General features: G+C 45.2%; 1 protein-coding gene across 1 annotated transcript in view; it reads right to left on the bottom strand.

The window, feature by feature from the left end:
• LOC127329780 (polyubiquitin-like) overlaps positions 1-20,469 on the bottom strand; it is a 218,965-nt gene that overhangs the window by 84,172 nt on the left and 114,324 nt on the right. The gene's annotated exons all lie outside the window — the stretch shown is intronic.

The raw sequence follows: 20,469 nt of genomic DNA, 5'->3' as shown, positions 1-20,469 counted from the left end.
CCGAAGCTTCGGCTCCTACTGCAGCCCTCGCGGCCCAGGCATCGACTGCTTCCTCCCTTTCTAGGGGGAAGGATATTCCTTCGACTGCTGCCGCCATGTCAACACCCGGATTTTTAAGTCCAGATGCCTATTATGCCATTCATCGCAATCCCAGGAATATTGTTTTTGCGAGACATAATAGATTGATATCACAGACACATCATTCATTACAACATCATAATTGTCTTATAACAAAGGATCACATGATCCAGTCTCATTACAATAGTAGATGATCTATTGATCAATTACAAAACACATAGCGGAAGCGAAGTAGCGTAGTAGTAGTCCATCTATTCCACAGGCAACTGTTGACGTCAGGAGTGATCCTAGTTGTCGTAGACGTCCTGTTGTCCTGCTTCCGGGTTCTGGTACTCCTCTTCATAGTCTGGCCATTTGAATAGCCAGGGACAAAGCCATGAGTACTTTAAAGTACTCGCAAATTAATACTAAGGTAAGTATTATCAACTATGGAAGGGGATGCTAAGCTCTAGTTTCTTTTGCATAAAGCCAGTTTTATTTCATAAGCACTTGAGTAAACAAAACCTCTTCATTTGCCTAACTTAACTCAAGTGGGAACATTAGTGTCATTCCCACAACTCAGTTGTGATTCCAAGTCCAAGTCACCTTTCAATTCAAATCGCAAGTCACCCTTCATATTTTGGAAAAGTTCTGATGACGGAACAGTATGGCCTTTCCAACTGTCCATGACCGCGGACGCGGCTATTCGAATAGGTTTAACTCTGCAGAGGTTGTACACTTGTGCCACAACAATTGCAATAGTTCGTCAGGGGTAACTGGCCCTGATTTATCACACTCGGTCTGGCGAACTACCAATCCTAACCTTTCATTTACATATCCTAGTATAGGCACCTCTCCCCATGAGCTTGGCCTCCCGGTGAAGACCAACCGTCAACCCGGGAACTGCACAGGGCTTGGGTCGTACATTCACCTCATTTCACGTCATTTTACTTTCAACGGAGGCAGCCTCGGCATAACCCCTATGACGTTTGTTCAGAGGGAACCCATACTAAAATACATAAGTTTCCAGCTAAGCCTTACCCAGATTCAGGTATTGTGGGGATACTCAAGAATTGGAATGGTATCGCATCCGAACCGAACCATCAGTTTTTGGTAAGTTTCACCAAGTCATTCACAAGTCACATTCATCTTCAAAATCTTTCAATAGAATGACTCATCATTTCAAGGTTTTCAAAGTCATTGGTTTTCACAAGTTCCCATCTAGAGTAGACCATTTTAGTGTAGCACTAGCAACTAGTCATGAGAGGTGCAAACTAGCTTATAGCTTTCTAGGCTAAGTGTGATGCTCTTGTACTACTCCATATCTAGACCAAGTAAATCATGAATCAAGAAGTAAACTTTGATAAATCAAAATCAGTAAAGCTTGTAAAGTAAAAACTTGGGATAGGACCATCAAGCATAAAGTAAAAGGTAATGGTGCCTTGCTCTTGTGGAGCTTTGCACTTGGGTAATCTTGCAAGAATATTAGCTTGCCTTGATTGGGGTAGTGGTCAAAGTTCTCTTCTTCTTGGTAGAATACCTCCTCCTCTTGATAGTCTCCGGTACTAGCGTCTATAAACGAATACGAGGATACAATCACCAAACAATACTTAAGTAGACCTAATTAGCCTTAATGGCTCACACAAATGATCTAGCATAATTACTTAACATTACTACCCAAAATTATGCTAGGGTTTTCTTACTTAGTGTTAGAAAAATAATTTCCTCTCATTGAAGTGTGGATTAGGGTTTCTCTTTAGTTTGGGAGAAATAATTTCCTCTCATTAAATCTTGTTAAGATTTAATCTCCTCAAATAACAAGGTATGATCACATGTTGACCAAGGTCAACACTTCACATTTATTATTTGAGAAACATGATTTAAATGAGGTTCTATACCTCATGCAATTTAAACCTTATTTGATTTAATATCCTCAAGTGAGCACATATGAGACCAAGCAATAAGGGTCATCATATTACTTCATACCACTTGGGAAGATGATTTAAATGAGGTGCTACACCTCATAGATTTGAAACCCTACTTTTGAAATAGTTTAAATGGGCTAGATTTTGACTACATAGCCAATACTTTGCTATAGCCCATGATCATATGAAACAACTATAGTATTTTATTACATAATAAATTAGACAAGATCAAATGTGATTTATGAGAGGTGGAATCACCTCAAAATTCAAAAGGGTTGATTTTTAAGATTTATTTGAAGTTTGAAAAGATACTGATTTGTTATTTTTACTATTCAAAAACTACACAAGCTATGAGGTTGAAACCAGAGAGGTTGGATGGGACCTTTCATGAGCTTTCTAAATATATAAAATTTATCAAAAATGACCGAGTAGATTTGAAGTTATTAAAGATTTGGCAAAGCATCTGAGAGCAAATCACAGAAATTAAATAAAACGAAATTTGAATTAAAACTGAGGGCGGGAAGGAAGTGGGCCGGCCCAGCTGCTGCCCGGGCCGTGCGTGCATGGCGCATGCACGTGGCCGACGCGCGGGGCGCACAGAGCGTTGGATCGAGATCCAACGGCGCTGGTTCGTCGTGTACCTCGCGATTCTGCAACATTGCGGGGGCCGTATCTTTCACCTCGTAGCTCGGATTGAGGCGTGGTTAGGTGCGTTGGAAAGCTCTTTCCAAGGGCTACAACTTTGGTGTAGGGCTCGAGGGCTATGGTGATGAAAAATGGGGTGGCTTTTGGTGGTGACCGCCGGCTAGTTCTTGCACCGATGAGCGGCAAAGAGAGGAGAGGAGCGGCGCTAGGAGGGAGGGGAGGATGCTGTGGGATGGTGTGGTGCTGTCCCAAGCGAGGAGGGGGGTTTATATAGGCTCCAGGGGAGGGAGGCGCGGTATGGCCGGCATGGTGGCCATGTCGTCGACGGCGTGGCTACAGGGCGTTCTGGGCCGAACGGTCATGTCTAGGAGGTGCGTGGGAGTGAGGGGAAGCTAGTGGCGCAGTGGGACGCGATGGGATGCAGTGTGCACGAAGAGGGACATGGGTGGCCACGGGTTGGTGATCATGAGCAATGGCATGATCATTGTGGTCATCCACTTGCTCTCCTCCACCAAGGACCATGTCCGTGTGTGTCTAGGGTCCAGGGGACTGTAGATGACATGGTGAGAGGGAGGGAAAAGGGCCAGGTCATGTGGGTGCATGGTGGTGACTATGTGAGTGGCATGGTGTGACATGGGCTATGCTATGCTTCTCCTGAGGTCAACCTTGGCATGGTGGGGGTCAGTGAGGTGAGTGAAGCTTATTTGACAAGGTGAGGGTGACTAGAGAGGGAGGAGGACAAGGGTTGGCATGTGATGTCATTTGGAGTGGCATGGCATGGCATTGATGCTTTGTGCATAATTTTCTTGTGTACCAAGGTGCTGCAAGCTTAAGTGGGGTGAGGTGAGTCTAGTAGGCATGGTGGGCAAGGTGAGAGGGGTCTAGAGTGTACACATATGATCAAAGTCAAAAAGGTGTGTGACATATGCAATGACATGGAGTGTCCTTGTGTCAAGGTGATCATGACAAGGCTAGATGAGGTCATTGAGAGTGCTCAGAGGTACAATGTACTGTGGATGATCACAAGAGAGAGAGGGTGAGGTGGTGAATAGTGGTTGCATAGTGGTTGTACTTCCATATTACTCTATGTATACTTCTCTATCTCAAGCCATTGACTTCTCTTGTATGTAATTTTGACCACTTTGCTGCAAGATTTTGTTCTAAATAAGATTTGACACACATTGGTGGTCTTGGTTTGGGTTTTGGAGATGGTTTGTGAAAATTTCGAAAAGTGGAGGGAATCTAGAATTTGTGTTAAAGGGGCATTTTGGCTTGACTAATGTGAGCAATGGTCAACTCTCTGGTCAAAGTGGTCAACATCAAAAGTGTTCATCTTGATGAGGTCTTGGATGAGGTGCAAAGAGTTGGCAGGGTTTGATTTGAAAATCTCCTAATAAAAGGGCTCAAAGTGGGTAAGATTTTATAAAGTGACAATTTGACCATTATCACATGTATGTTGAATTTGAATTTTTCTTTGATTTGATTTGTGTTTCTTTGGTGCAAAAGGGTTTGTTTTTGATATATGAGTGTTTCACAAGCAATGGCACAAGCCATGGTGGCCTTGGTTAAAGATTTGAAAAGTGGGCCAAAGTGTATGTGAGTGAAAAATGGGATTTTCTCCCTATTTGATTTCTCTCTTTTTGATTTGATTTTTCTTGACTCCAAAGTGACTCTTACTAGTTTAGGATCCTTTTCAAACCATTGAAACCATTCCAAAAGGTCTAGCTCAAAGATTTGCAAAAATGGCCATAACACATAAGAGGTGATGTGTCAATTTTTCTTATTCTTGTAATTTGTTCTCCTTGCTTTACTTGGGCATGGGTTAGGGTCCATATAGTGTTAGATTAGGTTTAGAGATGGTTTCACACCATTTGGTCAAGGTATAAAGTCATAGGACAAGAATTGGGTATTATGGCTATGTGCCACATATGCCTCTATGCATATGTTGCATTTGATTTTTAATTTGATTGTTCTTGGCCCATTTGATGTTGTTGAGTGTTGAAATGGTATAGAGGAGTGATCCCACCATTCACATCAAATCCTAGGGTCAAGATTCTCAAATTTACAAATTTGCATTTTACTCTCATATGCCTCTATGGCATTTTTAGTTTCTTTTTATTTTCTTTTATTTCAACTTGGATTGGGTTTGAGAAGTACTAGATAAGGTTTATGAAAGTTTTCCAATCCTCTAAATAAAGTGGAAAGGCCTAGGGTAAAGTTTTATGAAAATAGCCATAGGCACATATGCCTTTTTCTTATTTCAATTGTTTTTATTTTATTTTAACTTGGGTGGTAAAAAGAGGTGTGAGGTTTAGGGTTTAAGATTATTTCAATACTAATTAATCAAGCAATCATGGCAATAGCACAAGAATTAAACAAGATCTCTATGTATCAACTTAATTTAATAAAAGTTTTTGTTAGTTCCAAAATTTGGAACTAGGGAAATTCATTTTGTTTGTTTTGAAATTTTTGGGATGTTACAAACCCTTCCCCCTTAAACAAATCTTGTCCCGAGATTTTAAGAAAAGTTAGGTTCCTAAGAAAGATTGAGCGGTGAGATTAACAGGGGAACATACTTGGCATGGCCTGAGGGGCTTCCTGGGCTTCATTGGCAGTCATGTGGTAGAAACGGCCGTTGTTGTTGTTCTGGTTCCTTCTCCCGGCAAAGCGGCACTGTTGCTGAGCAGGTGCTGCGGTATTGGCGGCAATCTTGGCAAGCTTCTTGGGGCACTCATTGGAGTAGTGACCCACGACTCCACATTCATAGCAGTTGACGGTGGACTTGTCTTTGGGGTTGACTGGAACAGTGTTACTCCCAGTCACGGGGGCAGTATTGGGGTGGTTGTTGTTGCCATTGGGGTGGTGGTTGTTGTTGGTGTTGGTGTTGTTGTTGTTGTTGTTGTTGCGATTGCTGTTGGTGTTGCGGTTGTTGTTGTTGTTGTTGCTTGGGCGGTAAATCTGAGTTGGGGGCTTGTTGTATCTTAAGGCAAATCCTCCAGTTGAGTTGTTGCGGTACTTCTGGGCGTTGTTGGGTCCATTCTGGTTCATCATCCTTCTTTTGCGGTTCTCGTTGGCTTGGTGCAGCTTCCCTTCCATCTGGATGGCTGAGTCCACCAGGGCTTCGAGGTCAGCGAACGGAATGTTCACTAACACAGTTTGCATTTCATCATGCAGTCCGTTCAGAAATCTCTTCTTCCTTTTCTCGTTGGTGTCGGTCTCGTCCGGGGCGTACCTTGACAGAGTGAGAAACCTTTCGCGGTATTCCACCACAGACATCCTTCCTTGCTTGAGTTCGCGGAACTCGTCTCTCATCTTCTTGATCAGTCCTTGGGGCACGTGGTACTTACTAAACTTGGTCTTGAAGTCCTCCCAGGTCATCATTTGTCCGGCATTCATTGCGCGGGCACTTGTCCACCAGGCTCTGGCAGGTCCTGATAGGTAGTGGGTGGCGAACAGTACTTTTTCTGCGGCTTCTACTCCTGCAACTTCGAGGTTGTTCTCCATGGTCTGGAGCCAGTCATCAGCATCGAGGGGCTCTTCAGTCTTGTTGAACATTGGAGGGTTGGTGTTCTGAAAGTTCTTCAGCTTTGACCCAGGGTGGTCGTGGTTTCCATGGTCGTTGTTGTTCTGAGCGATCTGCTGCACTGCCGCAATGTTGGCTTGACGTTCAGCTCTCTCGGCTTCGCGGTCTGCCATCATTATCTGGAGCATCTGCATCATTGCGTCTTGGTTTGTGCTGCGGGTTGGTGGGGCCATCTGAATATCGAGGTAGATGATAAGATAAGAGGGAATTTCTATGGTTTGTTTTGTTAAATTTTTGAAAAGTTCACCATTTGAAATTTTGAGTAGTGTTGCGGGGGTAAAAACCAACAACACTTTTTCATTCATACCAAGCAGCACATATTACAAATCTAACACACCGTTGGTTTGAAGAACCATTCATTCGCTCTACGATACAAGGGGAATCCTGATACAACTCACACCTACTAAAGTGCTTAAGTGATACTACTCTTCAGGGGGGATTCTTCATCTTCACGGGTAATGTGCTTGGCGAAAGGCGAGGGCGTTGTCCAAATCCCTACGGGTTTTGTACAGCCGGAAGTCCTGGTGTGCTACATAGGGGTTCATCTCCGTGTGTGGTGGTATGGTCATCGATCTTCCCATGGAGTCGTGTCTTGGGTAGTAGATGAAGCGAGTGTTCTTGATCTTGTTCTCATTTTGTCCACACAGACGGGAAATTGCTTCTTGCATAGCTCTGACTAGTCCTTCCTTCCAAGTGTTTCCCGTTACAGAAAACCAGATGGTTTCCCATACCGGGGCTCCAAGCTTTCTTCGTAGATCAGTAGAAACTTCCCACCGAGGGTGTTCTCCGGAGTGGTTGTTGAGGGGTATTCCGAAGAACTCGGGATACGGGTGTCCTAGATATTCCACTAGTTGCTTCAAATCCTTTTCGAACATCAGTTCTCCTCCGTGACCAAGCTGATAGCACTCCCATTTGTATTTCATCTATGAACAAAGAGGAGGGGTAAATTAGAGAAGTATTCCAGTGTGCAAAATTTTAGATATTGCTACAAAGAAAAAGTAGAGCATGAATTTCTTATTTTGAAAAAGATTTTAATGATAAGAGTGAGAATAAGTTTTTCGCAAATATTCACTTCTTTGGTTTTGAAACTAAGTTTTGCAGACGTCCATTCTAACTAGGGTCTCCTAAGGTCAAACAATGGCTCTGATACCAACTTGTCAACACCCGGATTTTTAAGTCCAGATGCCTATTATGCCATTCATCGCAATCCCAGGAATATTGTTTTTGCGAGACATAATAGATTGATATCACAGACACATCATTCATTACAACATCATAATTGTCTTATAACAAAGGATCACATGATCCAGTCTCATTACAATAGTAGATGATCTATTGATCAATTACAAAACACATAGCGGAAGCGAAGTAGCGTAGTAGTAGTCCATCTATTCCACAGGCAACTGTTGACGTCAGGAGTGATCCTAGTTGTCGTAGACGTCCTGTTGTCCTGCTTCCGGGTTCTGGTACTCCTCTTCATAGTCTGGCCATTTGAATAGCCAGGGACAAAGCCATGAGTACTTTAAAGTACTCGCAAACTAATACTAAGGTAAGTATTATCAACTATGGAAGGGGATGCTAAGCTCTAGTTTCTTTTGCATAAAGCCAGTTTTATTTCATAAGCACTTGAGTAAACAAAACCTCTTCATTTGCCTAACTTAACTCAAGTGGGAACATTAGTGTCATTCCCACAACTCAGTTGTGATTCCAAGTCAAAGTCACCTTTCAATTCAAATCACAAGTCACCCTTCATATTTTGGAAAAGTTCTGATGACGGAACAGTATGGCCTTTCCAACTGTCCATGACCGCGGACGCGGCTATTCGAATAGGTTTAACTCTGCAGAGGTTGTACACTTGTGCCACAACAATTGCAATAGTTCGTCAGGGGTAACTGGCCCTGATTTATCACACTCAGTGCGCGAACTACCAATCCTAACCTTTCATTTACATATCCTAGTATAGGCACCTCTCCCCATGAGCTTGGCCTCCCGGTGAAGACCAACCGTCAACCCGGGAACTGCACAGGGCTTGGGTCGTACATTCACCTCATTTCACGTCATTTTACTTTCAACGGAGGCAGCCTCGGCATAACCCCTATGACGTTTGTTCGAGGGAACCCATACTAAAATACATAAGTTTCCAGCTAAGCCTTACCCAGATTCAGGTATTGTGGGGATACTCAAGAATTGGAATGGTATCGCATCCGAACCGAACCATCAGTTTTTGGTAAGTTTCACCAAGTCATTCACAAGTCACATTCACCTTCAAAATCTTTCAATAGAATGACTCATCATTTCAAGGTTTTCAAAGTCATTGGTTTTCACAAGTTCCCATCTAGAGTAGACCATTTTAGTGTAGCACTAGCAACTAGTCATGAGAGGTGCAAACTAGCTTATAGCTTTCTAGGCTAAGTGTGATGCTCTTGTACTACTCCATATCTAGACCAAGTAAATCATGAATCAAGAAGTAAACTTTGATAAATCAAAATCAGTAAAGCTTGTAAAGTAAAAACTTGGGATAGGACCATCAAGCATAAAGTAAAAGGTAATGGTGCCTTGCTCTTGTGGAGCTTTGCACTTGGGTAATCTTGCAAGAATATTAGCTTGCCTTGATTGGGGTAGTGGTCAAAGTTCTCTTCTTCTTCTTGGTAGAATACCTCCTCCTCTTGATAGTCTCCGGTACTAGCGTCTATAAACGAATACGAGGATACAATCACCAAACAATACTTAAGTGGACCTAATTAGCCTTAATGGCTCACACAAATGATCTAGCATAATTACTTAACATTACTACCCAAAATTATGCTAGGGTTTTCTTACTTAGTGTTAGAAAAATAATTTCCTCTCATTGAAGTGTGGATTAGGGTTTCTCTTTAGTTTGGGAGAAATAATTTCCTCTCATTAAATCTTGTTAAGATTTAATCTCCTCAAATAACAAGGTATGATCACATGTTGACCAAGGTCAACACTTCACATTTATTATTTGAGAAACATGATTTAAATGAGGTTCTATACCTCATGCAATTTAAACCTTATTTGATTTAATATCCTCAAGTGAGCACATATGAGACCAAGCAATAAGGGTCATCATATTACTTCATACCACTTGGGAAGATGATTTAAATGAGGTGCTACACCTCATAGATTTGAAACCCTACTTTTGAAATAGTTTAAATGGGCTAGATTTTGACTACATAGCCAATACTTTGCTATAGCCCATGATCATATGAAACAACTATAGTATTTTATTACATAATAAATTAGACAAGATCAAATGTGATTTATGAGAGGTGGAATCACCTCAAAATTCAAAAGGGTTGATTTTTAAGATTTATTTGAAGTTTGAAAAGTTACTGATTTGTTATTTTTACTATTCAAAAACTACACAAGCTATGAGGTTGAAACCAGTGAGGTTGGATGGGGCCTTTCATGAGCTTTCTAAATATATAAAATTTATCAAAAATGACCGAGTAGATTTGAAGTTATTAAAGATTTGGCAAAGCATCTGAGAGCAAATCACAGAAATTAAATAAAACGAAATTTGAATTAAAACTGAGGGCGGGAAGGAAGTGGGCTGGCCCAGCTGCTGCCCGGGCCGTGCGTGCATGGCGCATGCACGTGGCCGACGCGCGGGGCGCACAGAGCGTTGGATCGAGATCCAACGGCGCTGGTTCGTCGTGTACCTCGCGATTCTGCAACCTTGCGGGGGCCGTATCTTTCACCTCGTAGCTCGGATTGAGGCATGGTTAGGTGCGTTGGAAAGCTCTTTCCAAGGGCTACAACTTTGGTGTAGGGCTCGAGGGCTATGGTGATGAAAAATGGGGCGGCTTTTGGTGGTGACCGCCGGCTAGTTCTTGCACCGATGAGCGGCAAAGACAGGAGAGGAGCGGCGCTAGGAGGGAGGGGAGGATGCTGTGGGATGGTGTGGTGCTATCCCAAGCGAGGAGGGGGGTTTATATAGGCTCCAGGGGAGGGAGGCGCGGTATGGCCGGCATGGTGGCCATGTCGTCGACGGCGTGGCTACAGGGCGTTCTGGGCCGAACGGTCATGTCTAGGAGGTGCGTGGGAGTGAGGGGAAGCTAGTGGCGCAGTGGGACGCGATGGGATGCAGTGTGCACGAAGAGGGACATGGGTGGCCACGGGTTGGTGATCATGAGCAATGGCATGATCATTGTGGTCATCCACTTGCTCTCCTCCACCAAGGACCATGTCTGGCAGGTGTCTAGGGTCCAGGGGACTGTAGATGACATGGTGAGAGGGAGGGAAAAGGGCCAGGTCATGTGGGTGCATGGTGGTGACTATGTGAGTGGCATGGTGTGACATGGGCTATGCTATGCTTCTCCTGAGGTCAACCTTGGCATGGTGGGGGTCAGTGAGGTGAGTGAAGCTTATTTGACAAGGTGAGGGTGACTAGAGAGGGAGGAGGACAAGGGTTGGCATGTGATGTCATTTGGAGTGGCATGGCATGGCATTGATGCTTTGTGCATAATTTTCTTGTGTACCAAGGTGCTGCAAGCTTAAGTGGGGTGAGGTGAGTCTAGTAGACATGGTGGGCAAGGTGAGAGGGGTCTAGAGTGTGCACATATGATCAAAGTCAAAAAGGTGTGTGACATATGCAATGACATGGAGTGTCCTTGTGTCAAGGTGATCATGACAAGGCTAGATGAGGTCATTGAGAGTGGTCAGAGGTACAATGTACTGTGGATGATCACAAGAGAGAGAGGGTGAGGTGGTGAATAGTGGTTGCATAGTGGTTGTACTTCCATATTACTCTATGTATACTTCTCTATCTCAAGCCATTGACTTCTCTTGTATGTAATTTTGACCACTTTGCTGCAAGATTTTGTTCTAAATAAGATTTGACACACATTGGTGGTCTTGGTTTGGGTTTTGGAGATGGTTTGTGAAAATTTCGAAAAGTGGAGGGAATCTAGAATTTGTGTTAAAGGGGCATTTTGGCTTGACTAATGTGAGCAATGGTCAACTCTCTGGTCAAAGTGGTCAACATCAAAAGTGTTCATCTTGATGAGGTCTTGGATGAGGTGCAAAGAGTTGGCAGGGTTTGATTTGAAAATCTCCTAATAAAAGGGCTCAAAGTGGGTAAGATTTTATAAAGTGACAATTTGACCATTATCACATGTATGTTGAATTTGAATTTTTCTTTGATTTGATTTGTGTTTCTTTGGTGCAAAAGGGTTTGTTTTTGATATATGAGTGTTTCACAAGCAATGGCACAAGCCATGGTGGCCTTGGTTAAAGATTTGAAAAGTGGGCCAAAGTGTATGTGAGTGAAAAATGGGATTTTCTCCCTATTTGATTTCTCTCTTTTTGATTTGATTTTTCTTGACTCCAAAGTGACTCTTACTAGTTTAGGATCCTTTTCAAACCATTGAAACCATTCCAAAAGGTCTAGCTCAAAGATTTGCAAAAATGGCCATAACACATAAGAGGTGATGTGTCAATTTTTCTTATTCTTGTAATTTGTTCTCCTTGCTTTACTTGGGCATGGGTTAGGGTCCATATAGTGTTAGATTAGGTTTAGAGATGGTTTCACACCATTTGGTCAAGGTATAAAGTCATAGGACAAGAATTGGGTATTATGGCTATGTGCCACATATGCCTCTATGCATATGTTGCATTTGATTTTTAATTTGATTGTTCTTGGCCCATTTGATGTTGTTGAGTGTTGAAATGGTATAGAGGAGTGATCCCACCATTCACATCAAATCCTAGGGTCAAGATTCTCAAATTTACAAATTTGCATTTTACTCTCATATGCCTCTATGGCATTTTTAGTTTCTTTTTATTTTCTTTTATTTCAACTTGGATTGGGTTTGAGAAGTACTAGATAAGGTTTATGAAAGTTTTCCAATCCTCTAAATAAAGTGGAAAGGCCTAGGGTAAAGTTTTATGAAAATAGCCATAGGCACATATGCCTTTTTCTTATTTCAATTGTTTTTATTTTATTTTAACTTGGGTGGTAAAAAGAGGTGTGAGGTTTAGGGTTTAAGATTATTTCAATACTAATTAATCAAGCAATCATGGCAATAGCACAAGAATTAAACAAGATCTCTATGTATCAACTTAATTTAATAAAAGTTTTTGTTAGTTCCAAAATTTGGAACTAGGGAAATTCATTTTGTTTGTTTTGAATTTTTTGGGATGTTACACGCCACGACCCCTCCTTTAGGAAAACCTGTAAGTCTTTCTCGATTGCAAACGCGAATTTCCCTGAATGTGCCTTGATTAATGACTCTTCCTCAAACACATGTTTTTCCCCTTTCCTTAAGGATCTGCGGGGCGTTATATCTTCTTTGGAGGCCTTCGCCTCCCAATTTACTTCCCTGGAAGCAGACAAGGTTCGGCTGCAGAAGGAAGTTAAATCTTCTTCTTCAAAATTGGAAGGCGCAATCAAAATAGCCGCCGAAGCTCGCCAAGAAGTCGACTCCCTGAAGGAGGAACTTAGCAAGCTAAAGGAAAAGCTGAAGGAGGAGGAGGCGTCCAGGCTGGTCGCTGAAGCTTGGGCGGTCGAAAAGGATGATCTTCTTCGCCAGTCTTCCTTGGCTTTGCTTCGTAATTCCTTTTTATGCTTCCCTATCGATTATTACTTTATGAATTCGATTCTTTGTTAGCAATCTTTTCTATTTCATTCTCTTGCAGAGGCCGCTGACATCCCTGCCGATGCCTTGGATAAGATTCCAAACAACTCTCCGGCAAACGGTGTGTCGATGACTCTTGCCTCACACCAGCTTACACGGGAGCTCCTTGAAAAGGGCAAAGGTGCCATGGCGCGGATGCACTCGATGATCTTCCCCAAGATCAGTCAAGACAAGACTCTGGGGCAGCTGATCGATGCCTTCGCAGTCGACACCAAGGAGGTTATCGAGGTATTCAAACGCACTTCGCGTACCTATGGTGCCCTCCTAGCCTTCCAACTTATGATGGATCATGGCTTCAAGGCCGATATCGAAGAGATGTCTAGGGAGCTGCCGAAAGAGCAAGATGGGCGGTTCATTGATTTAAGCATCTTCAAAACGTCAGCCCTTAAGTGTGCACGCCAGCTCCTTGAGTTGGTCTCATCAAGGAAAACATCGGCTGGCCCCAGTTTATCGACCCAGACCCAAGCCCCTTGATTTTTGTAACAAACTTCTCTTTGAATTGACGTGAAACAATGTTCCGTCGCAAAACTTGTGGTTGTAATAAACTCCGTGCTAGCAATGTTGCTAGTACACCCTTGCTATGACATTTTTACTTGTACTTTCCCGATGGGAGTAACTTCCGATGCTAAAACGATGCGATCCGTCATACCTTTGACGCTGTTGTTTGCAGGTTTTCCCAGTGCCTGCGTTTGTCGATGATTCTTCGGGTGCTCTTTCTGAAGATGATCGAATCCAGCGTTTGAAGGATCGGATCACACAGCTGGAAAAGGACTTGCGCAATACCTATGCCTTGGCTGCCATTATCAAGAAGAAGGGCGAGATTGCAGCCGATGTAGAGCGCTACGCTCTTACTGAGCTGCATAAGGCCACCGAAAGCTTGAACTGTAAGTTCTCTGGTCCTTGTGCTTATTATTCTTTGTCAGAAATGCATTGCCTGATCTTCCGTTGATTCCTTTGCTAGTCATAGCTCTGAACCGTGTTGAAGAGAACAAGCGAATTCATGAGCGCGTTAACGCATTAACCCAGCTGTCATCAGCCGAGGAGATTTTCTGGAGGGAGCACTCGAAAGCTTCGACTGTCGCACAGTTCCAAGATCGGGTCCAGCAGGTCCACCATTTCTTCAACAAGTGCTACAAAGCTCTAAGGGTAATTTGTAGGACGATGTTCCCCCTGAACGCGGTCCCTCCTACGCTGTTAACTCCGATGTCTGAATTTGGGAATACCAAGAAAATTCGAGACTTGGTGCGAGCTGAGGTTTTTGCAGGAGCCAGATTTACACTTGCCCTCGTCCTTGCACGTTATCCTTCGGCAAATCTGCTGACTATTGCCAACGCGGTTGGTGATTTGGAGACGCTGTACCCGAAGGTAGTGTTGCCCGCCAATATAATTTTCGACAAGCTTGAAAAAGGATTCGAAGGTACCTGAAGAAAGAGAAACTCCGCAAGAGTAATTCAGGCTTAAGTTCTTATTGTAAATAGGTAATTTGGCTACTTCATCCAAGCGTTTGGATTGCGTAGTTGAAACTTCTTGTTCGGTAGATACATGTATATGTACTTTTACCGTGTTAATGCCGTTGGCAAATTTTGAAGGAGCAAATCTTAATTGCCCGTTTTAAACGTACGCGTATTCGTTGGTCAGCAAATTGTTTGAGTGATCAGCTCGTGTTGCAGGTCTTGCTAGACCCGTTGTATGTGCAACTTTGCTTTCAACCGATGTATGTCCGGACAGTAGCTCCCGATGTATCGGAAGCACTATCTCTGCCGATGAGCCCGTTGTTCTTTGATATTTCCACAAGTAAAATATCAAACGTGGGTTGTTTTGCATATGAACTTCCAAACTCTTGCTATTTACGGCACTCGTAGAGGCATCTATAACAGAGGGAAGGGTCAGTGTCCTTGTTTGTTTTGCATCCTTTAGCACTCCTAGTTTCAGAGGCTTTTTCGGAGCACAATCTTTTACCGCGCACTTCGTCGCACCATCGTTCGCCGAGAGACGCAAGCAAGGTGTATGATGATGCGGTGCGGGTGCTCCAAATTACTGCAATGCTTTTCAAGGAATCAAAACTTAAGTTCTCATTAATAAAGTAAGTATGAAACTAAGGGGCGAAAGAGGGAAAAACCCTGTTGAAAAGGAAGGGAAAAACTAAATACTATCCATCCGTTTAAGCGAGGGGAGGGTCCTTCTTATCTTCTGGCTTGTCCACCGCGTCAGCTATTTTGGGAGCGTTGTTGATTTCGCCGGGTGTCTCGGCGGTGACTGCCAGGGTCTTGCTTTCTTTGATGACTGTTGCGCCACCAGCTGCCGAAGCTTTTCCTGCCGAAACTTCTAGGGCAAGGTCGGCTGGCTTCTTCTTCATCTCCCTGACGTGGTTTTCTTCCTTATTGTCACGTGCCGATGACTTGGAAGGGAGATCGGTGACTTCCTGTTTTAACCCGAATTTTGCAGCGATTCTCTGAAAATCGCGATCACAATTATCCGAGCGTGAGAAACTTCCATAGACTGTGACATTTGTCCCATTGCTCCCAGGCATTTTCAGCTTGAGGTATGCGTAATGTGGCACAGCCATGAACTTGGCGTAAGCTGGTCTTCCGAGTATAGCGTGATACTGCGATTCCCAGTTCACGACTTCAAACTCGATTTTTTCCTTCCTGAAGTTGTCGGGTTTGCCAAAGACGACATTTAGGTAAACTTTGCCAAGGGAGTACGCCGGTGAGGTGGGGAGAATCCCGTGAAAACAGGTATATGTCTCTTCTAGCATCCTCATAGTAATCCCCATACTTTTGATTGTGTCGACGAATATCAGGTTAAGTCCACTGCCGCCATCCGTGAAGACTTTGCTCATCTTGAACCCTCCAATTTGCGCCTCAACTACTAAGGCAGCGTGTCCTGGTTTCGGGATTGTCATCGGGTGATCCGCCCTGCTGAACATGATGCTCTGGGATGACCACTCGACATACTCGGGAATGTTGGCCATGATGCTTTCCGCCAGATTGATTTCTCGGGTGAGCTTCTTCATTTCTCTTCTCGAAACACCTGTCATGTGGATCATGCTCATCTGCCCACGTGGTGGTGGGAATGCTCCGTTGGGTTTGTGAGGCTGAACCTGCTGGACCTGGTGCTGCGGTGGGGGTGGTGGTGGTGGTGGTTGTTGCTGCTGCTGGATGATGAGCTTCTGCATTTCAATGAACTGCCTACAATCTCTGAGCAGGTGACTTGACTTCGTTTTGTTGTCCTTAGAGTCGGTGTACGAGTGCAAGTAGCAGGGAGCGTTTATCTGTTCGGCGAAGGGTAGATCGGGAATCCTCTGTGGTCGTGGTTTGTAACTGCTCCGGTTGCCGTCATGCCGATCGTCTCGCCTATCGTCGTACCGATCGTCCTGCCGATCAGAGTATCCCGCGGCTACCAGGTTACTGTCATCGTAACTGTGGTTTTTTCTTTTCTTATGACGATCCCTTCGTCCACCCGAGTCATGCTTCGTCTGGTCGTCGTCTTCGTCGTCACTGCGCTGTCGCGGCCTTCGTACGTTGTCTTCGCCATCAGCCCAGCTGTTGGCGATTTCCATTAACTTGGTTATAGTTTTCGGCCTTTTGCGCCCGAGTTCCTCTATGTAGGTTTCACGTCGGATGCCATCGCTGAAAGCATCGATTGCTCTATCGACAGAGACATCTTCGGCGGCGTTTAGGAGCTAGGTGAATCTCCCGATGTATGCACGCATCGATTCCTTCTGCTTTTGTTGGCAGTGTCGTAATTCATCAATCCCGACAGGCCTTTTGTATGTTGCTTGGAAATTGGCAACGAAAGCATCCACTAGATCGTCCCATGACTTAATGGAACCCTTCCGCAGGCCTCTTAACCAAGCCCGTGCGGAATATTTCAGGTAAAGCTGCAAGCATTGCATAGCTGCTATCTGATTTCCCTTCTGTAGAATCACGGTATGCAAGTAGTCGTCTATCCAGGACCTCGGCTCCTGCTGTCTGTCGTATTTGGCGGCGTCAGTAGGGGTGGGTTTGAACTTTTTGGGCGGCATTGCCTCCCGAATTTTGTAGCTCAAGCAATCGGCCCCCCTTAGCTCGCCGTCGTTCTCCTGGCTTTCATCCGAAGTATCACTGTCGTAGTCCTCCCTAGCGGCGCGTCGTTGTCTCGCTTTGTCGATTCTACTTTTGGTGATTTCATCTCGAGCGTCCCTTGAGCGATGCTTTGAACCACTGGCCTGTAATGTGGTTTTTTCGTTTCGTGGGACCAGGTTGTCTCCCAATATTGCGAGACTTTCTAAGGCGCCCCGGTGAGCTTGAGCCATAGAACCTTCGGGTCGCTGATTGATGAGGTACGCTGCGAGGTTAGCGGTTGCTCCTGCGACGGTTTTTGGCCGTGGCATGCCCGCAGTGTCCGTGGTCATGAAGGATTTGGTCAGATTTGACGTGATCTCTCTGGCGTCATCTTCCGAAAGTCTGGATAACCTCGATCGGTGCTTGCCTGCTCCTTGAGTGCTTCGAGAGGCGCTTCCTCGCGAGCCTCTTCGTCGTTCGCTAGATTGATCTGCAGCAGAAAGGCGTTTCTCGAGGGTGGCTTGTTCTTTCGATAGACGCTCCCGGTTTTTCTCCAATATGGAACGATAGGCGTTGAGGGTCCCAACCGAGGTTCCTGCAGGGAGCGGTGTGTTGTTAAGCACGCCTGCCCTGGCTGTTGCCCACTCTTCCTCTGCGATGGTGTAATCGCTGTTGTTGTTACTGGCGCTGTTTTCAAAACTCGCCTGTCTGCTGGAGCGGGGGGTGTGATCTTCGTCTCCCCTGTTCCTTGTGTTTCCTGTGTTATTGGCGGCATAAACTTGATGGTGTGCCGTTTTCCACGTGGTTCCTCGGACGATGCTGTCGACGCCATCCTCTCCCGATGAATACTGGGCGTTGCAGATGAACGGTGTGTCGCTTGACCCTAGCCCGTGCCTGGTGTCACAGTTCAAGCAGTAGTACGAGGTCATCTCCGAAGATGCGGGATTGTCGGATCCAACCGACATCGAAGACGTCGAACGGGGAGTCGATAGCGGAGAGGAGTTCGTTGAATCCGTCAGGCCAGCCGAAAGATCGACTTATGAAGATAAGCTTGGCCCTGCAGCTGGTGATGGCGATCTCCTTGCTGACCTGGGGGTGTGTGGCTCCAGCAGTCGAAGGACTCCTTCCGCGTTGACGTTGTAGTGGAAGCTGCCGAACGTCATCTCCATGTTTCCTTGTAGATCTGAGAAGGTCGAGCGAGAAGAATCGCTGTGCGGGGTGAACTCGTAGGAGCCGAATCGAATCGGGCTTCCTAGATTTGGCGATGATGACGATGATGGCGTCGACGAAGCCGCCGACGACATGACTGGATCTGCCGATGAATTGCCTTGTGCCGACAGGCTTCCCACAGACGGCGCCAATTGTCGAGGGTACTCCTCAGCAATGCCCTTCGATTGGGGCTTAGGGTTGATGGAATCCTGTAAGCTGACACGAGACATCGGTTCACAGACAAGCGGGGAGAACGATTTACCCAGGTTCGGGGCCCTCGATGAGGTAAAACCCTTACGTCATGCCTGTCTGATCTTGATTATGAGAATATTGGGTTACAATGGGGTGCCGAAGGTTTCGGCTGAGATCTCGTCGACAGGCTAAGTGCTGCGGCGACCTAGCTCTAGACTTCTGGTGGCTAAAGTTGCTAAGATTGATTGTGTCCCTCGTCAGCCCCTCTCCTGGCCTTTATATAGGAGGCAGGTCTCAAGAGGTCTGTCCGGGTACCGCTAGGTTTACAAGAGACCTAGTTCTAAACTTTCCTTGTTCGGCTCCTCCTTTGTCTTGTTCGCCAAGGAATCTTCTACCGCATCGTCCAAGTGGCCCGCCTTGCCATCGTGTATCTTCATGGGCCTCCAGTTGGATTGTACGGGATAGGGCAATGTCGGTTACCCGAAGGGTAATGCCCACGTCACCCGGCGACATGGCTGCGGCATTGTTGTGGTCGTTCGTCGACATGCAGAACTTGATAGTCCCCAGGGATGAACGGCGCAGGGTCAACGGCAAAGTTGGCCATAAGCGCGTCACGATCAGCCGCCGATGGGGGCGGTGCCGACGAGGTGCTACAGTGTCTGTCAGGGTTTGGTGGGGGGATTTACTGGGAGCTGAGGAGACAACGGCCTGGTTGAGGTTGGGAGAAGAAAGAAAGGCAGAAGATGCCAAATCTGTACTGTCCTTATTTGGAAAAAAGACAATCCCAGGGTCAAATCCAAAGGAGAGTCTGTCATCGGCGCCCTTTGCTCACAGATCGGACGGTCAGCAGGAGCCTCCTGTGATTGCAATCCAGATTTACCAAAATTATTAACTGGTATTTCCTTTCATACCCAACGAGTATTAAGACCAGAATCAGGATAAAAATGGCAGTCAACTTTCACGTGACCTTCCTTATTACAGGAATGACATTTAATTTTCTTCCAACAATGTCTGCACAGATGACCAAAGGTAAGACATCTCGGACAGACTGGACCAGAGGTGGGCCGGGCCTGCTCACGGCCAGATTGTGTTGACTGCCTAGTGCGTTCCTCTGATTGCGTCATCACTGCAGTTGGTTGATTCTGTTGAGGCCCATTTAAAGGTTGAGGGGCAATTGGTTCTTGGAGACGTTGAAAAGCAGAAACTCTCGGTTCCGGTTGCTGGGCCGGAAATTGCAGACGATCAAAAGCTGAAATACGGACTGTCGGCTGTTGGGCTATGGGCTTCTGTTCCTGGACGGCCTGCTCAACAATAGTGGAGGGCTTCAAAGAATGATCTCTTGGGTTCCCGCTCGAGGAGGCTAAAGCAGCATGCACTCTGTTAAAAACTGACGAAGCAGGAATACTTGAATGAGGGGCATCAGAATTGCGATATGTTCCAAAAACGACAGCCAATTGTTCGTCCGTTAATTTCCGCGCAATTAAAGAGCATAATTCTTGCAGATCTCTGGGCGAAAAAGAATCCAAGGGAGAATTAACCGGCTGATCTTTGTGGTCAAAGCGGAAACACTGCAGGATTTGCGCATAATCATAACCTGCAGAGATGACTGCTTCCAGGTCATCCTTCTCCCAGTCATTCAGGCGACGCAAGAAAGAGAACTGATCCATGGCAGTTCGTGATGCTGGAGAAGGCTGCTGAACTGCTTTATTGGCTGATCCTAGAGGAACAGCATTTGCTCCTGACAGAAAACGATCATTCGTATGGGCAGAAGCTTTGACGACAGACCAGGATCGCTGTTCCTCAGTCTCCCATTGACGAAATTCATGGATAAAGTTAGGACCTCCATTACCCCATAGGAAGAAGAAAACCACAAACTCAGAACTTTTGAAGTGTCTAAGATTATGCACATAGAAACCCACTTGCTGGCTATGAACTGAGAATCTGTAAGTGCGATCACGTAGGAAAACCACGTTGAAATCCTCAGCAATACCACCCAGACATGATTGCAGCATATGACTGACATTGAACGGATCAAGCCTAAGGGTCGATCTTCCAAAATACGCAACCAGAAAAAACTCTAGGGTAGAAGAGGCCGCTGAAAAAGCAATCGGGCAATGAAACTGACGCCAAATTCTGTGTTGGATATCCAGACC

Source organism: Lolium perenne, chromosome 2 (assembly GCF_019359855.2).
Source record: "Lolium perenne isolate Kyuss_39 chromosome 2, Kyuss_2.0, whole genome shotgun sequence".
Classification (NCBI taxonomy): Eukaryota; Viridiplantae; Streptophyta; class Magnoliopsida; order Poales; family Poaceae; genus Lolium; species Lolium perenne.
Note: the sequence above shows the minus strand (reverse complement) of the source record. Positions and strands in the feature narration are given on the sequence as shown.